This window comes from Balaenoptera acutorostrata, chromosome 9, assembly GCF_949987535.1.
Source record: "Balaenoptera acutorostrata chromosome 9, mBalAcu1.1, whole genome shotgun sequence".
NCBI classification, from domain to species: domain Eukaryota; kingdom Metazoa; phylum Chordata; class Mammalia; order Artiodactyla; family Balaenopteridae; genus Balaenoptera; species Balaenoptera acutorostrata.
In genome coordinates, this window is record NC_080072.1 from 89,153,018 (window position 1) to 89,170,614 (window position 17,597).

General features: G+C 51.8%; 1 long non-coding RNA gene across 1 annotated transcript; it reads left to right on the forward strand.

Annotated features, from left to right (window-relative positions):
* The first annotated feature begins 321 nt into the window (after window positions 1–321).
* LOC130708814 (uncharacterized) lies at window positions 322–16,808 on the forward strand. The gene is made up of 3 exons (XR_009009203.1): window positions 322–855; window positions 4,770–4,972; window positions 16,440–16,808. It is a non-coding gene; the product is annotated as an uncharacterized LOC130708814 (long non-coding RNA).
* The last annotated feature ends 789 nt before the right edge of the window (window positions 16,809–17,597 follow it).

A 17,597-nucleotide genomic window follows, 5' to 3' on the forward strand; every position in this document is an offset into this window, starting at 1 on the left:
TGTCTCGGTGAATTTGACTCCTCTGGGGATCTCATATGAGTGGAATCAGACACACAGTATTTGTCCTTTGGTGACTGGCTTATGTCACTGAGCATAATGTCCTCAAGGTTCATCCATGTTATAGCAGGTGTCAGAAGTTCCTCCCTTTTTAAGGCTGAATAATATTCTATTTTGTGTGTAGCCCACGTTTTGTTTATCCATCATCCATCAGCGGACACTGGGTTGCCTCCACCTCCTGGCTGTTGTGAGTAATGCTGTGGACACGGGTCTGTAAACATCTCTTCATGTCCCCACGTTCAGTTCTTTGGGGGATATACCCAGAAGTGGAATTATTAGATCATATGGTAACTCTGTTTAATTTTTCGGGGAATCACCACACATGTTTTCCACATCAGTTGTACTACTCTACATTTTGATATAACGTAGAGTTGTAATAGGGAAGAACATTTTGTATTCTCTTACAAGTTAATTTAAGCCGATAAGCTTAAATTCCACACAATGGCCCATCTCGGACCCTTGCCTCCGAGAGATGAAGGTAAATGAGCATTCAGCTCAAACACCTGTGTGTTTAGCTCCCAAGAAACCTCCTGAGCAGGCCCACCTGTGAATGACTGCAGGAGGGAGAAATGAACACCTCCCCTCCGGAGGCTGACGGGAACCAGGAAGTGCTTGGCTTTAGTCCCGCCCCTTGTAGTATAAAAGGAGCCCGACTGCTGCCGCAGGCAAGACGGCTCCTGGGGGCACGAGCCCACCGTCTTCTGGGTTTGGGGGCTCTCCGAAGGAAGTCGTTATTCTTTGCCCAGCAACTCGTCTCCTGATTATTGGCCTGTCCTGTGGCGAGCAGTGAGAGCTTGGGTAACAGGGTTCCATGAAAACTTTCGTTTCTTTTTCTTCACTCCTCTGGGGCAGCCGCAAACGCCAGTGCAGCGTTGAGGGGGAGGCGGGGTGGGCGTGATGGAAAGGACGTCTTCACTCTATTCCTCACCTTAAATGTTGCCGTGCTTCTCCATAAAGTATGTTTGCTGGGTGTTCTTGGTCGACGTCTTTTGTCAAGTTAAGGAAATTACTATTCTTTGAAAAATATGCTAAGAAAAACTTTAAATGTCATATATGGATGCTGAATTCTAGTTTCTTTATCTGTTGAGATAACATATCCTTTTAAATCTGTTAATTAACAACAGTTCTAGTAATACATTTTCATATTAATCAGTCTCATTCCTGGAATAAAAACTAACTTGATCATGATTTTTTTTTTTCAGTGTTGGATCTGGTTGGATGATATTTGTTGAGAATTTTTGCATCCGTGTCCATGAGGAAGATTGGGCTGTAGTTTTCTTTCCCGTTCCGTTTTTGTCAGTTTGGTTGTCCGGCTTATGCTGGTTTCTTAAAATGAATTGTTTATTATTTCTTCACGTAAGAATGGAATTATCTGCTTCCTGAATGTTTGGGAGCATTCTGATAAAGCCATTTGCATGTGGTGTTTTCTTCATGGTAAAAGTTTTGACCATTGCATGCATTTCTTTTACAGGTAAAGGATTATTCTGGCTTCGTTTCTCTCCTTGAATCTGTTTTGCTAAATTCTATCTTTCTCAGTAGTCATCAATTATATGAAAATTTGAAGGGTGTTGAGAGTTGGTCTCAGGATCTTATCTTTTTTTCTCAGTAACATCTGTGGTTATGGTGTTTTTCACTCCATTTCATTTGTGCCTTTAAACAAAATGAATCTTGTCTTTTCAAACATGTAGTTTTTGCCTTGTTGATGTGCTTCTCTATTTCACAAATTTCTGTTCTCTTAATTGCCTTCCTTCTGCACCTGTGGGTCTTTGATTTCTGTTAGATCTTAGCTCAATTTTGAGCCTTATTTTTTTCAAAGGCCAATTCTTACTATTCTAAGTTTCCTTTCAAGAATTGCATCCCATGAGTTTGATGTGAAAAGTGAGATGATGAATTTGTCTAATTTCAGTGATAATTTCTCCTTTGACCCTTGAGCCGATTACAAGTGTTATGAAATTTCCAAGTGAATGAATTTTTCTAATGATCTTATTGGCTTTGTTTTCTAACTTAATTGCATTGCGGTTTTTAAAAAATGTAGTCTGATCATAATTCTTTGAAGTATACCAAGGTCAGCTTTACATCTGAGCGTGTGCCAAACCAGCACGTGTTCATGTGTGCCTGAAAGGAATGTGTCTTTTCCAGACATCAGATGCAGTCAAGTGCATTAGCTCAAGCCCAATGGTGACACTGTTCACATCTTCTATTTTCTTACTAATTTTCTTGGTTCATTTGATCTACCGATTACTGATAAGTGTGTTAAAATCTACCATGACAATGGATTGGACAAGTTTTTCCTCTAATTCTGTCAGTCTGGCTTCGCATGAGGCTATACACAAATTCCCATGGGACACACATCTAGAATCGATACATTTTCCCAGTGAATGGAATCACTTATTGTTCTGCAGCAAATTTCCTTATTTCTAATGATGCTTTTTGCCTGAATTCTCCTTTGCTATTAATATGACTATAGTTTGCCTCCTGTTGGTTACTAATTGCCTGGTCTGTCTTTTCCATAGTTGGGCCTTTTATCTTTCTGCGTGCTTTAGGTGTGTTTTTTGCAAAGAGTACATAGCTGAAATTTGTTTTGTTTTTAAAATAGGGTATAACTCTTAAGGTCTGAACAGGAGAATTTAGTCCACTTACGTGTATTGAGATTTATGATTTGGTTTCTTTTTTTTTTAAGATTTTTTTTTTTGATGTAGACCATTTTTAAAGTGTTTATGGAATTTGCTACAATATTGCTTATGTTTTATGTTTTGGTTTTTTGGCCATGCCAAAAGATCCCATGCGGGATCTCAGTTTCCTGGCCAGGGATTGAACCTGCACCCACTGCATTGGAAGGCAAAGTCTCAACCACTGGACCTCCAGGGAAGTCCTTTGTGATTTGGTTTTATCTCTAACATCACATTTTGAATTTTGACTTGTCCCATTTTACGTGTTCCTCTCCCCCTTTTCCTCTTGTCTTGCCTTCATTTGGACTGTTTGTTTTCCTTCACTTATTCTTTTCCCTTCACTTCTTTTGAAGGTTACACTGGGTCTGTTCTATTAGTGTTTGCCCATTTAATCCATATTTAACAAGTTACCAGTAATCAATAGCCATAGTCTTGTCCTGGACAATACAAGGACCCCAAAATACTTTATTCTGCAACCTCCCCTCCCAATTTATAACCTACAGTAACTTGGCATTTTAAATCGAGTCTGCTTTATTTCCCCATAAGTTACCGTTGTTTCATTTATAGTTGCTGGTTTGATTAGGTGTCACAAAGCCGCTTGGTTCACTATTTCTCCTTCAGAGTCAGGCCACACATCTGAGCTCATTTTCCTTTGGCTTTAACTCCATCCTCCAGAATCCATTTAGTGAGGGTCCTTTGATGGTAAACTCCCAAGTTTCACACTTTCCCTTGTTTTACTCGCTATAGAATTCTTGCTTGAGTTAATCAGCACTTTGAAGATACTATCATATAGCCTTGTGGTTTCCACTGTTGATGTGAAGGCTTTCATTATAACCTGTCTTTCCTGTGGGGAGGGGACACCGTCCTCTCCAGCTGTCTTTTATAACAGACCCACCTTTGTTACTTATATCTGTGTCTATATATTTATACTGCTTGGGGTTTTTTGGGCTTCTTAATCTGAGGGTTGGTGTCTTTCAACAACTTTGGAAAATTCTGTTTCTTTGAATGTTCCTTCTTCCCCAGCCTATTATTTCTTGAACTTTATTCAGGTGTATAAATGTCACTATTTTCCCTTTTTCAAATGTGCTTAGTTCTGTCTTGTTATCTGTTCAGATTTTCAAGTTTCCCTTTCATTTCCTTAAAGGTATTAAACTTTATTTCCACCATCTGAAGTCGTTGCGGCTCTATTTCTAGCTGCCACCCGTTGCTTCTCACTCATGGTGTCTCGCCTCCTTGATGTCATGTAATTTCTAACCATGATGTACTCATTTTCCTTGGAGCTGTTTTTTGTTTTTTTTTAAATTTATTTATTTATTTTGATTTTTTGCTGTGTTGGGTGTTCGTTGCTGCACGCAATGTTAAGCCTGAGTTAAGTTGGATTCTTCCAGCCAGCACTTGGATTTCTTGTTGCTAGTGGCCTAAAGTTCAGGGGCCAGGGCTGGGGGGTGGGCGTCTACCAAACAGGGATCCTTCGTGGTCCCTGTTCTCCTGGTGCCCTCTCCCCACCCACCCATCCACTCCCACCCAAAGCATCCTAAGTGCCCTTGGCACTGTGATGGGTTAATTTGTCACTTCCCCTCATCAAGGTGGAGCCTTTTGGGGGCTCAGTCTGATAGGGGGCATCTGACCCGGGCTTTGTCTCCTATTCTGATGCCAGGCAGCCTTCAGAGAAGCACAGGCTCTACAGGATTCTGCAGAATCCTCCAGGCAAAGTCTGCTTTCGCTTCATTTTGGGATTCTGCAGATTCCTTGCTTTCGTATCATCTAAGGGATGCATTTTAAACAGATTTTTAAAACTCACATTCAGCAGCTCATCTACTCCCACTGGAGCATTGAGGACTCAGGTTATCTCTCTAATCTGCCCCCGCTCCTAGAGGCTCCCATTTGATCATTGATTGAAAATCATACGGTCTTTACCATTTTTGTGTGTCTAGGAAATCTCTTCTAAGAATAATGGTTTTTAATACAGAAAATACACAAGATTACAAATGAAAGCAGCTATATTGAAAAAGATATCAACACTTTATTTTTTATTTATTTAAGGCATCCAAGGCATCTTCTTTGGGAAAATTATCAATCACACAGGTGATGGTGTGACAGACGTTTCTCCAGCTGGACGGTGAACCCAGGATGCGGATCACCACAGTCTGTGCCATGAAGTCCTCAGCGCCGCACACAGAGCCTGTGGGACCAGCCGCTCTAGAGAGTGTGCGGGGTGGAGCCTGACGTCGCCCGGAAAGAAACAGGTGACGTACTCTCACGTTTCCATGTGAGGACAATGGACACAGGGGTAGAAAGTCACCTCCTGGACACAACGTGAGTTAGGAACAAAAGGGGAACTATAGCTCAGATTAGGCGGTCCTTCCCACACCCCTTAATCGGCACCCTCCCCAGGACGATCACCACCTTCTTAGCTTATCCGTGGCCCCTGACCACCACAAGACAGGGTCCAACTCCTCCCTGCCCCCCTCTGACCCCCCATAACAGGCTCCACCTCCTCCCTTCCCCCTCTTACCTCCACTATGACAGGGACACCTCCACCGTGCCCCCTCTTACTTACACAGCGACAGGATCCACGTCCCCCGTGCCCCCTCTTACCTCCACAGTGACAGGGTCCACCTCCTCCGTGCCCCCTCTTACCTCCACAGGGACAGGTTCCACCTCCTCCGTGCCCCTTCATACCTGGAGAATGACAGGGTCCACCTCTTCGCTGCCCCCCTCTGACACCCCATAACAGGGTCCACTCCCTCCCTGCCCCCCTCTGACTTCCCATAAAAGGGTCTACCTCCTCCCTGCCCCCCTCTGACCTCACATAACAGGGTCTACCTCCTCCATTCCCTCTCTTACCTCCATTATCACAGGGTCCACCTCCTCCTCCTCCTCCATGCCCCGTCTTACATCCACAGTGACAGGGTCCGCCTCCTCCGTGCCCCCCTCTTACCTCCACAATGACTGGGTCCACCTCGTCGCTGCCCCATCGTACCTCTACAATCACAGTGTCCTCCTCCTCCATGCCCCCTCTTCCCTCCAGAATGACAGGGTCCACCTCCTCCCTGCCCCCTCTTACCTACAAAATGACTGGGTTCACCTCCTCCATGCCCCCTCTAACCTCCACAATGACAGGGTCCACCTACTCCGTGCCCCCTCTTACCTCCACAGTGTCAGGGTCCACCTCCTCCGTGCACCCTCTTACCTCCACAGTGAGAGGGTCCACCTCCTCTCTGCCCACTCTTACCTCCACAGTGACAGGGCCCACCGCCTCCGTGCCCCGTCTTACATCCACAGTGACGGGGTCCACCTCCTCCGTGCCCCCTCTTACATCCACAGTGACAGGGTCCGCCTCCTCCGTGCCCCCTCTTACCTCCACAGTGACATGGTCCACCTCCTCCGTGCCCCCTGTTACCTCCACAATGACAGAGTCCACCTCCTCTTTGCCCCGCTCTGACCCCTCATAACAGGGTCCACCTCCTCCCTTCCCCCTCTTACCTCCACAATGACAGGGTTCACCTCCTCCCTGCCCCCTCTTACCTCCACTATGACACGGTCCACCTCCTCCCTGCACCCTCTTACTTCCACAATGACAGGGTCCACCTCCTCGCTGCCCCCCTCTGACCCCCCATAACAGGGTTCACCCCCTCCCTGCCCCACTCTGACCCTCCATTACAGGGTCTACCTCCTCCCTCCCGCCTCTGACCTCCCATAACAGGCTCCACCTCCTCCCTTCCCTCTCTTACCTCCATTATGACAGGGTCCACCTCCTCCGTGCCACCTCCTACCTCCACACTGATAGGGTTCACCTCCTCCTTGCCCCCTCTTACCTCCACAATCACAGGGTCCACCTCCTCCGTGCCGCCTCTTATGTCCATAATGACAGGGTCCACCTCCTCCGTGCCCCCTCTTAACTCCACAATGACAGAGTCCACCTCCTCTTTGCCCCCCTCTGACCCCCCAGAACAGGGTCCACCTCCTCGCTGCCTCCCTTTGACCTCCCATAACTGGGTCCACATCCTCCCTTTCCTCTCTTACCTCCATTATGAAAGGGTCCACCTACTCCGTGCCCCTTCTTACATCCACTATGACATAGTCCACCTCCTCGCTGCCGCACTCAAACCCCCCTTAATAGGGTACACATCCTCGCTGCCACTCTCTGACCTCCCATAAGAGGGTCCACCCACTCCGTGCCCCCTCTTACCTCCACACTGACAGGGTCCACCTCCTCCGTGCCGCCTTTTACCTCCACTATAACAGGGTCTACCTTCTCCGTGCCCCTTTTTACCTCCACTATGACAGAATCCACGTCCTCGCTGCCCGCCTCTGACCCCCCATAACAGGGTCCACCTCCTCGCTGCCCCCCTCTGACCCCCCATAACAGGGTCCACCTCCTCCCTTCCCCCTCTTACCTCCACAATGACTGGGTCCACCTCCTCGCTGCCCGCCTCTGATCCCCCATAACAGGGTCCACGCCCTCCCTGCCCCCCTCTGACTTCCCATAACAGAGTCTACCTCCTCCCTGCCCTCCGCTTACCTTTCATAACAGGGTCCACCTCCTCCCTTCCCCCTCTTAACTCCATTATGACAGGGTCCACCTCCTCCGTGCCCCTTCTTACCTCCACTATGACAGAGTCCACCTCCTCGCTGCCCACCTCTCACCCCCCGTAACAGGGTACACCTCTTCGCTGCCCCCTCTTACCTCTACAATGACAGAGTCCACCTCCTCTGTGTGCCCTCTTACCTCCACAATGACAGGGTCCACCTCCTCCCTGCCCCCCTCTGACCCCCCATGACAGAGTCCACCTCCTCTCTTCCCCCTCTTACCTCCACAATGACAGAGTCCACCTCCTCCGTGCCCCCTCTTACCTCCACAATGACAGAGTCCACCTCCTCCGTGCCCCCTCTTACCTCCACAATGACAGGGTCCACCTCCTCCAAGCCCCCTCTTCCCTCCACAATCACTGGGTCCACCTCCTCCCTGCCCCCTCTTCCCTACAAAATGACTGGGTCCACCTCCTCCTTGCCCCCTCTTACCTCCACAATGAAAGGGTCCACCTCCTCCTTGCCCCCTCTTACCTGCACAGTGTCAGGGTCCACCTCCTCCGTGCCCGGTCTTACCTCCATAGTGAAAGGGTCCACCTCCTCCGTGCCGCCTCTTACTTCCACAGTAACAGGGTCCATCGACTCCGTGCCCCCTCTTACCTCCACAATGACAGGGTCCACCTCCTCGCTGCCCCCCTCTGACCCCCCATAACAGAGTCCACCTCCTCCCTTCCCCCTCTTACCTCCACAATGACAGGGTCCACCTCCTCGCTGCCCGCCTCTGATCCCCCATAACAGGGTCCACGCCCTCCCTGCCCCCCTCTGACTTCCCATAACAGAGTCTACCTCCTCCCTGCCCTCCGCTTACCTTCCATAACAGGGTCCACCTCCTCCCTTCCCCCTCTTAACTCCATTATGACAGGGTCCACCTCCTCCGTGCCCCTTCTTACCTCCACTATGACAGAGTCCACCTCCTCGCTGCCCCCCTCTCACCCCCCGTAACAGGGTCCACCTCCTCTTTGCCCCCCTCTGACCCCCCATAACAGGGTCCACCTCCACGCTGCCCCCCTTTGACCTCCCATAACTGGGTCCACATCCTCCCTTCCCTCTCTTACCTCCATTATGAAAGGGTCCACCTACTCCGTGCCCCTTCTTACATCCAATATGACATAGTCCACCTCCTCGCTGCCCCACTCAAACCCCCCTTAATAGGGTACACATACTCGCTGCCACTCTCTGACCTCCCATAAGAGGGTCCACCCACTCCGTGCCCCCTCTTACCTCCACACTGACAGGGTCCACCTCCTCCGTGCCGCCTCTTACCTCCACACTGACAGGGTCCACCTTCTCCGTGCCCCTTTTTACCTCCACTATGACAGAATCCACGTCCTCGCTGCCCGCCTCTGACCCCCCATAACAGGGTCCACCTCCTCGCTGCCCCCCTCTGACCCCCCATAACAGGGTCCACCTCCTCCCTTCCCCCTCTTACCTCCACAATGACCGGGTCCACCTCCTCGCTGCCCGCATCTGATCCCCCATAACAGGGTCCACGCCCTCCCTGCCGCCCTCTGACTTCCCATAACAGAGTCTACCTCCTCCCTGCCCTCCGCTTACCTTCCATAACAGGGTGCACCTCCTCCCTTCCCCCTCTTAACTCCATTATGACAGGGTCCACCTCCTCCGTGCCCCTTCTTACCTCCACTATGACAGAGTCCACCTCCTCGCTGCCCCCCTCTCACCCCCCGTAACAGGGTACACGTCCTCGCTGCCCCCCCTCTCACTGCACATAACAGGGTCCATCTCCTCGCTGCCCCCCTCTGACCCCCCATAACAGGGTCCAATTCCTCCTTTCCCCCTCTTACCTCCACAATCACAGGGTCCACCTCCTCGCTGCCCCCTCTTACCTCCACAATGACAGGGTCCACCTCCTCTGTGTACCCTCTTACCTTCAGAATGACAGGGTCCACCTCCTCCCTGCCCCCCTCTGACCCCCCATGACAGAGTCCACCTCCTCTCTTCCCCCTCTTACCTCCACAATGACAGAGTCCACCTCCTCCGTGCCCCCTCTTACCTCCACAATGACAGGGTCCACCTCCTCCCTGCCCCCCTCTTACCTCCACAATGACAGTGTCCACCTCCTCCCTGCCCCCCTCTTACCTCCACAATGACTGAGTCCACCTCCTCCCTGCCCCCTCTTACCTACAAAATGACTGGGTTCACCTCCTCCATGCCCCCTCTTACCTCCACAATGACAGGGTCCACCTCCTCCGTGCCCCCTCTTACCTCCACAGTGTCAGGGTCCACATCTTCCGTGCACCCTCTTACCTCCACAGTGACAGGGTCCAACTCCTCCCTGCCCCCCTCTTACCTCCACAATCACAGTGTCCTCCTCCTCCATGCCCCCTCTTCCCTTCACAATGACAGGGTCCACCTCCTCCCTGCCCCCTCTTACCTACAAAATGACTGGGTTCACCTCCTCCATGCCCCCTCTAACCTCCACAATGACAGGGTCCACCTCCTCCGTGCCCCTTCTTACCTGCACTATGCAGAGTCCACCTCCTCGCTGCCCCCCTCGGACCCCCCATAACAGGGTCCACCCCCTCCGTACCCCACTCTGACCTCCCATAACACGGTCCACCTCCTCCCTTCCCTCTCTTACCTACATTATGACAGTGTCCACCTCCTCGCTGCCCCCCTGTGACCCACCATAACAGGGTCTACCTCTTCCCTGCCCTTCTCTGAACTCCAATAACAGGGTCCACCTACTCCCTTCCCCCTCTTACCTCCATTATGACAGGGTCCACCTTCTCCGTGCTCCTTCTTACCTCCACTATGACAGTGTCCACCTCCTCCCTGCCCCCCTCTTACCTCCACAATGACTGGGTCCACCTCCTCCCTGCCCCCTCTTACCTACAAAATGACTGGGTTCACCTCCTCCATGCCCCCTCTTACCTCCACAGTGACAGGGTCCAACTCCTCGGTGCCCCCTCTTACCTCCAGAGTGACAGGGTCCACCTCCACCGTGCCGCCTCTTACCTCCACAGTGACAGGGTCCACCTCCTCCATGCCCCCTCTTACCTCCACAGTGACAGGGTCCAACTCCTCGGTGCCCCCTCTTACCTCCACAGTGACAGGATCCACCTCCTCAGTGCCCACTCATACCTCCACTATGACAGAGTCCACCACCTCGCTGCCCCCTCTGACCCCCTGTAACAGGGTACACCTCCTCGCTGCCCCCCTGTAACCCCCCTTAACAGGGTACACCTCCTCGCTGCCCCGCTCTGACCCTCCATAACAGGGTCCACCTCCTCCTTTCCCCCTCTTACCTCCACAATCACAGGGTCCACCTCCTCGCTGCCCCCTCTTACCTATACAATGAAAGGGTCCACCTCCTCCGTGCCCCCTCTTACCTCCACAGTGATAGGGGCCACCTCCTCCGTTCCCCCTCTTACCTACACAGCGACAGGGTCCACCTCCTCCGTTCCCCCTCTTAACTCCACAATGACAGGGTCCACCTCCTCCGTGCCCCCTCTTACCTCCACTATAACAGGGTCCACCTCCTCCGTGCCCCTTCTTACCTGCACTATGCAGAGTCCACCTCCTCGCTGCCCCCCTCTGACCCCCCATAGCAGGGTCCACCCCCTCCCTACCCCACTCTGACCTCCCATAACAGGGTCCACCTTCTCCCTTCCCTCTCTTACCTACATTATGACAGTGTCCACCTCCTCGCTGCCCCCCTCTGACCCCCCATAACAGTGTCCACCCCCTCCTTGCCCCCCTCTGACCCACCATAACAGGGTCTACCTCTTCCCTGCCCTTCTCTGAACTCCAATAACAGGGTCCACCTACTCCCTTCCCCCTCTTCCCTCCATTATGACAGGGTCCACCTTCTCCGTGCTCCTTCTTACCTCCACTATGACAGTGTCCACCTCCTCCCTGCCCCCCTCTTACCTCCACAATGACTGGGTCCACCTCCTCCGTGCCCCCTCTTACCTCCCCAATGACAGGGTCCACCTCCTCCGTGCCCCCTCTTACCTCAACAGTGTCAGGGTCCACATCTTCCGTGCACCCTCTTACCTCCACAGTGACAGGGTCCACCTCCTCCCTGCCCACTCTTACATCCACAGTGACAGGATCCACCTCCTCCGTGCCCCCTCTTACCTCCACAGGGACAGGTTCCACCTCCTCCGTGCCCCTTCATACCTCGAGAATGACAGGGTCCACCTCTTCGCTGCCCCCCTCTGACACCCCATAACAGGGTCCACTCCCTCCCTGCCCCCCTCTGACTTCCCATAAGAGGGTCTACCTCCTCCCTGCCCCCCTCTGACCTCACATAACAGGGTCTACCTCCTCCATTCCCTCTCTTACCTCCATTATCACAGGGTCCACCTCCTCCTCCTCCGTGCCCCTTCTTACTTCCACTATGACATACACCACCTCCTCGCTGCCCCCCTCTAACCCCCCTGAACATGGTACACCTCCTGCTGCCCCCCTCTGACCCCCCATAATAGGTTCCACCTCCTCGCTGCCCCCCTCTGTCTCCTCATAACATGGTCCACCTAATCCGTGCCCCCTCTTACCTCCACACTGACAGGGTCCACGTCCTCACTGCCCCCCTCTGACCCCCCATAACAGGGTCCACCTCCTCTTTGCCCCCCTCTGACCCCCCATAACAGGGTCCACCTCCTCCCTTCCCCCTCTTACTTCCCCAATGACAGGGTCCACCTCCTCGCTGCCCACCTCTGACCACCCATAACAGGTCCCACCCCCTCCCGGCCCCCCTCTGACTTCCCATAACAGAGTCTACCTCCTCCCTGCCCTCCGCTTACCTTCCATAACAGGGTCCACCTCCTCCCTTCCCCCTCTTAACTCCATTATGACAGGGTCCACCTCCTCCGTGCCCCTTCTTACCTCCACTATGACAGAGTCCACCTCCTCGCTGCCCCCCTCTCACCCCCCGTAACAGGGTACACCTCGTCGCTGCCCCCCTCTGACCCCCATAACTGGGTCCACCTCCTCCCTTCCCCCTCTTACCTCCACAATCACAGGGTCCACCTCCTTGCTGCCCCCCTCTGACCCCCCATAACAGGGTCCACCTCTTCCCTTCCCTCTCTTACCTACATTATGACAGGGTCCACCTCATCTGTGCCCCCTCTTACCTCCACAGTGACAGGGTCTACCTCCTCCGTGCCCCCTCTTACCTCCACAGTGACAGGGTCCACATACTCCGTGCCCCCTCTTGCCTCCACAGTGACAAGGTCCACCTCCTCCGTGCCCCCTCTTGGCTACACAGTGACAGGGTCCACCTCCTCCGTGCCCCCTCTTACCTCCACAGTGACAGGGTCCACCTCCTCCGTGCCCCCTCTTACGTCCACAGTGACAGGGTCCACCTCCTCCATGCCCCTTCATACCTCGACAATGACAGGGTCCACCTCCTCGCTGCCCCCCTCTGACACCCCATAACAGGGTCCACTCCCTCCCTGCCCCCCTCTGACTTCCCATAAGAGGGTCTACCTCCTCCCTGCCCCCCTCTGACCTCACATAACAGGGTCTACCTCCTCCATTCCCTCTCTTACCTCCATTATCACAGGGTCCACCTCCTCCTCCTCCGTGCCCCTTCTTACTTCCACTATGACATACACCACCTCCTCGCTGCCCCCCTCTAACCCCCCTGAACATGGTACACCTCCTGCTGCCCCCCTCTGACCCCCCATAATAGGTTCCACCTCCTCGCTGCCCCCCTCTGTCTCCTCATAACATGGTACGCCTAATCCGTGCCCCCTCTTACCTCCACACTGACAGGGTCCACGTCCTCACTGCCCCCCTCTGACCCCCCATAACAGGGTCCACCTCCTCTTTGCCCCCCTCTGACCCCCCATAACAGGGTCCACCTCCTCCCTTCCCCCTCTTACTTCCCCAATGACAGGGTCCACCTCCTCGCTGCCCACCTCTGACCACCCATAACAGGTCCCACCCCCTCCCGGCCCCCCTCTGACTTCCCATAACAGAGTCTACCTCCTCCCTGCCCTCCGAATACCTTCCATAACAGGGTCCACCTCCTCCCTTCCCCCTCTTAACTCCATTATGACAGGGTCCACCTCCTCCGTGCCCCTTCTTACCTCCACTATGACAGAGTCCACCTCCTCGCTGCCCCCCTCTCACCCCCCGTAACAGGGTACACCTCCTCGCTGCCCCCCTCTCACTGCACATAACAGGGTCCATCTCCTCGCTGCCCCCCTCTGACCCCCCATAACAGGGTCCAATTCCTCCCTTCCCCCTCTTACCTCCACAATCACAGGGTCCACCTCCTCGCTGCCCCATTCTGACCCCCCATAACAGGGTCCACCTCCTCCCTGCCCCCTCTTACCTCCACAGTGACAGGGTCCACCTCCTCCGTGCCCCTTCTTACCTCCACAGTGACAGGGTCCACCTCCTCCCTGCCCCCTCTTACCTCCACAGTGACAGGGTCCACCTCCTCCCTGCCCCCTCTTACCTCCACAGTGAGAGGGTCCACCTCCTCCGTGCCCCCTCTTACCTCCACAGTGACAGGGTCCACCTCCTCCGTGCCCCCTCTTACCTCCACAGTGACAGGGTCCACCTCCTCCATGCCCCCTCTTACCTCTACAGTGACAGGGTCCACGTCCTCCCTGCCCCCTCTTACCTCCATTATGACGCGGTCAACCGCCTCCCTGCCCCCTGTTACCTCCATGATGACACGGTCCACCTCCTCCCTGCCCCCTCTTACCGCCAATATGACCAGGTAAGAGTATTAGCTAGAATTTTCCATCCCAGTGTGCCCAGATGGGAATCTCTCCCATCAGGTTTTGGAAGCAGAGATCCAGAGACTTCCCCGCCCAAATTGGCTGGGACTTAAATTCATCGATAGTCTGGTGTTCTTAGGGACTCTTTTAATGTATCTGGTCCGTTTTGCCTGGGTGTCTTTAAAAATAACTCACCCCCTCCCAAAACATTTTCAACTTTGCCTCCCAAAAAATGTCAGAAACAGCAAGATCGATGCAAAGACCCATGAGGATATTGGAAAGAGATGCAAAGCGTCTTTTAAAGAGAGACGGGTCTTTGCAGATGCTCCTGGGAAAATTTGTCAATGCATTTGCAGGAAGTACGGTTCGGTTCATGTGTCCAGGTAGCATGAATGGACATATTCACCGAATGAAGGAAAAAGACTGCTTATCATCCCCGACTCCCAGCCGGGGACCAGGTACAGGTCAGCCAGCGGCGGAGTTAAGGTGTGAGATTCCACTGGCCCGGAGCGAGTCTGCAGGGTGATGGGCAGGGCTGTGCTGAGTGAGGCCTGATGTGGAGAGCACAGCTCACTGCCCCAGCCAGGGAGTGGACGGAGGGTGGCATCTTCCAGGGGGGAACTGGAAGGGTTTTTCCAAACGGGCTCATGGCTCATATTGTGAATGGAGGGTGTATACAAAATACTGCAAGAGGCGAACAAAAGTAAACTCTTCAGAAACATCCTTTTTAATGGCTGCATAGCATGCAATCCTGTAGCTGTATAATTTCCTTCCCAGTCCTAACCGTTGGCTATACCAGTTGTTCCCTAATTATCTTTTTGCTACTCAAATATAATTTTCTTGCTGTGCAAATCACTAAGCACCTAGAGCCAAACTGTGCCAGGCACGGGTCTCATACTTATATGAATTACCTAACATTCACAACAACCCAAAAGGCAGGTACTGTTATTTGCATCTTCCTGTGTAGTTTTCTCCTTACTTAGTATCATTTTGTCCAGTGGAGTTACTGGGCCAAAAGATAGAATCACACGTCACGGTCGTTAAGTACCAGCAAATTTCATCTTCCCATAAGTCATGCGTGAGAGCCCCACTATTCTCAGATCTTCAGCAGCATCTGGTATTGCCACTGAAAAAATTTTAAAACAAATAAATTTACTTCTTTGATAAAGTGCCATATCATAGTTTAGTAATTTGCATTTCCTTGATTATCTGTATTTGCAGTTCAAGAAAATGGGTGTTAAGAGTTTGACATGGGGAAATGGCTAAAATAATGACTGGTGACAAAACCAGAATAAAAATGGGGATCAAGTAAGGGTATAATAACTAAATATGATGCATAGAAGAGACTAGAAGGAAATGCATCCAAATGTCAGTAGTGGTTGCCTTCGGCAATGGAAATCTCTCCCTTTTTCTTTGTCTCCCTCTCACATACACATTTGTTAAATGTGTCTGCATTATTTCTGTATTCATAAAATATTTTACAAATTGTTTGGAAAAAAAATATGTTAAGCCAAAACCTCAAACAAGATTATAAAATGAGAAAAACCAAGGAAGGAGACTACTTCACTATGGGAAAAACTGCAGTATTGTGAGACAAGCAAGCTGTTTCCTTTTCAAGGCAGGGACTGGGGGAGGGTCAGAGGAGTCTGGAGCCCCAGGCCGAGTGAGTAGACGGGGATGAGGGTTGAATCGTGCCCACGTAGTAAGCGTTTGTGGCCTGAATCACTGCATCCGGGCCTGTCTGAGCAACACGACAGGTGTGAGAGTGTCACCGCCAGACGTGTCCAAATTCCCTGCCCCGAGGCTGCAAAGTGGTTTCATGCACCACGTTCACGAAGCCCGGGCGGGACGGGGAGGGGGTCAGCGTCTGCCACATCAGATGCCCAGCGCCTGGGGACAGGCCCAGCTGTTACTGTATTGGGCAGGGGTCCATTTTCTTGACTGAAAAAGAGAAAACTGTTGAAGTCTGGGGTATATTTAGAACTCACAGACAGACGTGTTCACGGGTAGGGGTGTGTACTCCTTTGGGGGAGAAAGCTTTCAGCAGCGTTCTCCAGCTGGTTAGTATTGACCTCTGGCCCAGGGATGCTGTAGCCAGGAGTTGGTCTTTTTAAAAAACGATGATTTATTGTTTTCTATTGAAGTAGAGTTGATTTACAATGTTATGTTAGTTTCAGGTATACAGCAAAGTGATTCGGTTATACATATATTCTTTTTCAGATTCTTCTCCCTTATAAGTTATTACAAGATAGGGAATATAATTCCTCCCTGTGCTGTACAGTAGGTCCTTGTGGCAGGAGTTATTCTTAGGAGGGGTTGTTCCTCGTTGAAGAAAGATCCCAGAGAAACAGCGTCAGTAAGATGTTCTCTGGGAAACGGTGTCCTTACGTTCATCCCCTCTCATCCTCTTTTCCTGCAGAAATTTGAGGATGCCATCACCCATTGGCTAAACAGAGGTCGGAATGGGCACGACTGCTACGATTACCACCAGCGCCACCACGATGAGGATGCTGCGATCGGTCCCTGGAGCCCCTAGGGCTTCAGGCACGGAGCCAGCATCAACTACGACGACTACTGACCGTCGCTCAGGCGGGCTCGGGGCCGCAGGCTCCGCACGATGCCCGGGCTGTGTCTGCTGCGCCCGTTCTCGGTTCATCCTTCCTACCCGCTTTCTGTGGCCACAAAGGAAGAGTTAAAGCAAAGAACGTAAATGCCTTTCGAGGTTTCATGCAAGTACCTAACAATGCATTTCATTTAAAAATAGAAATAAAAACATTTTGTTAACACATCTCAGAGTTCACTTGGATGAAACTTGAGCTGGCGAGAGTTTTCCTTCCCTGCATGTTTCTGAGGTTGAAGCAACTTCTCAGAGGCACCTCCCCTCTGCTATCTGAAGTGTTACCTCTCCAAGAATTCCCACCACCCCAGACCATGGGACCGAGCAGGGGTCCTCAATGTATTCGAATTCAGTCCACACTAAATGCCAAATTAAGAATGAAAAAGCAAGAAAATTTAGCTGGAAATTAATTTAAGGTCACAGAACACGGTTTGGGGGATGAAGCATCCACATGGGTTTGTAAATTTGCTGTTCCACATCCCGAGCCAGAGGTGGACCTGTTTAATATTGTCAGGCAGGAAAAAAAGGGTAATAGAAAAAACACGGAAGTTTGGTTGATTTCACAGCCTCACTTGTCTTAAAAAATTAAACCTTGTCTAATGAGTTCAAGAAAGATGTACGAATATACATTGCATCATGTTTAAACAATCTGAGTGAATGAAAGAGAAAAGTGTCCTGGGGGTGGGTAGAGGGAGGGGAGGAAAGTGGGGAGGTGACACCTGCAGAGGGGAGGGGCCCTCAGAATGGCTCTTGAACTCGTGTGGGTCACAGACCCTCTGACAGCCTGATGGAAGCTTTCTCAGAAAAATGATAGGTGATTTTGCATATAGTCTCTGAAACACATCCTCATTCACAAGCTGCAGATGATAAACCCCTGGGTTTGGTGGGAAGTTCCTACCAGCATCAGGAGACCAGTGTTTGTGGACAATCCTTTGGAATCCTTACAACTTTTAAAACTTT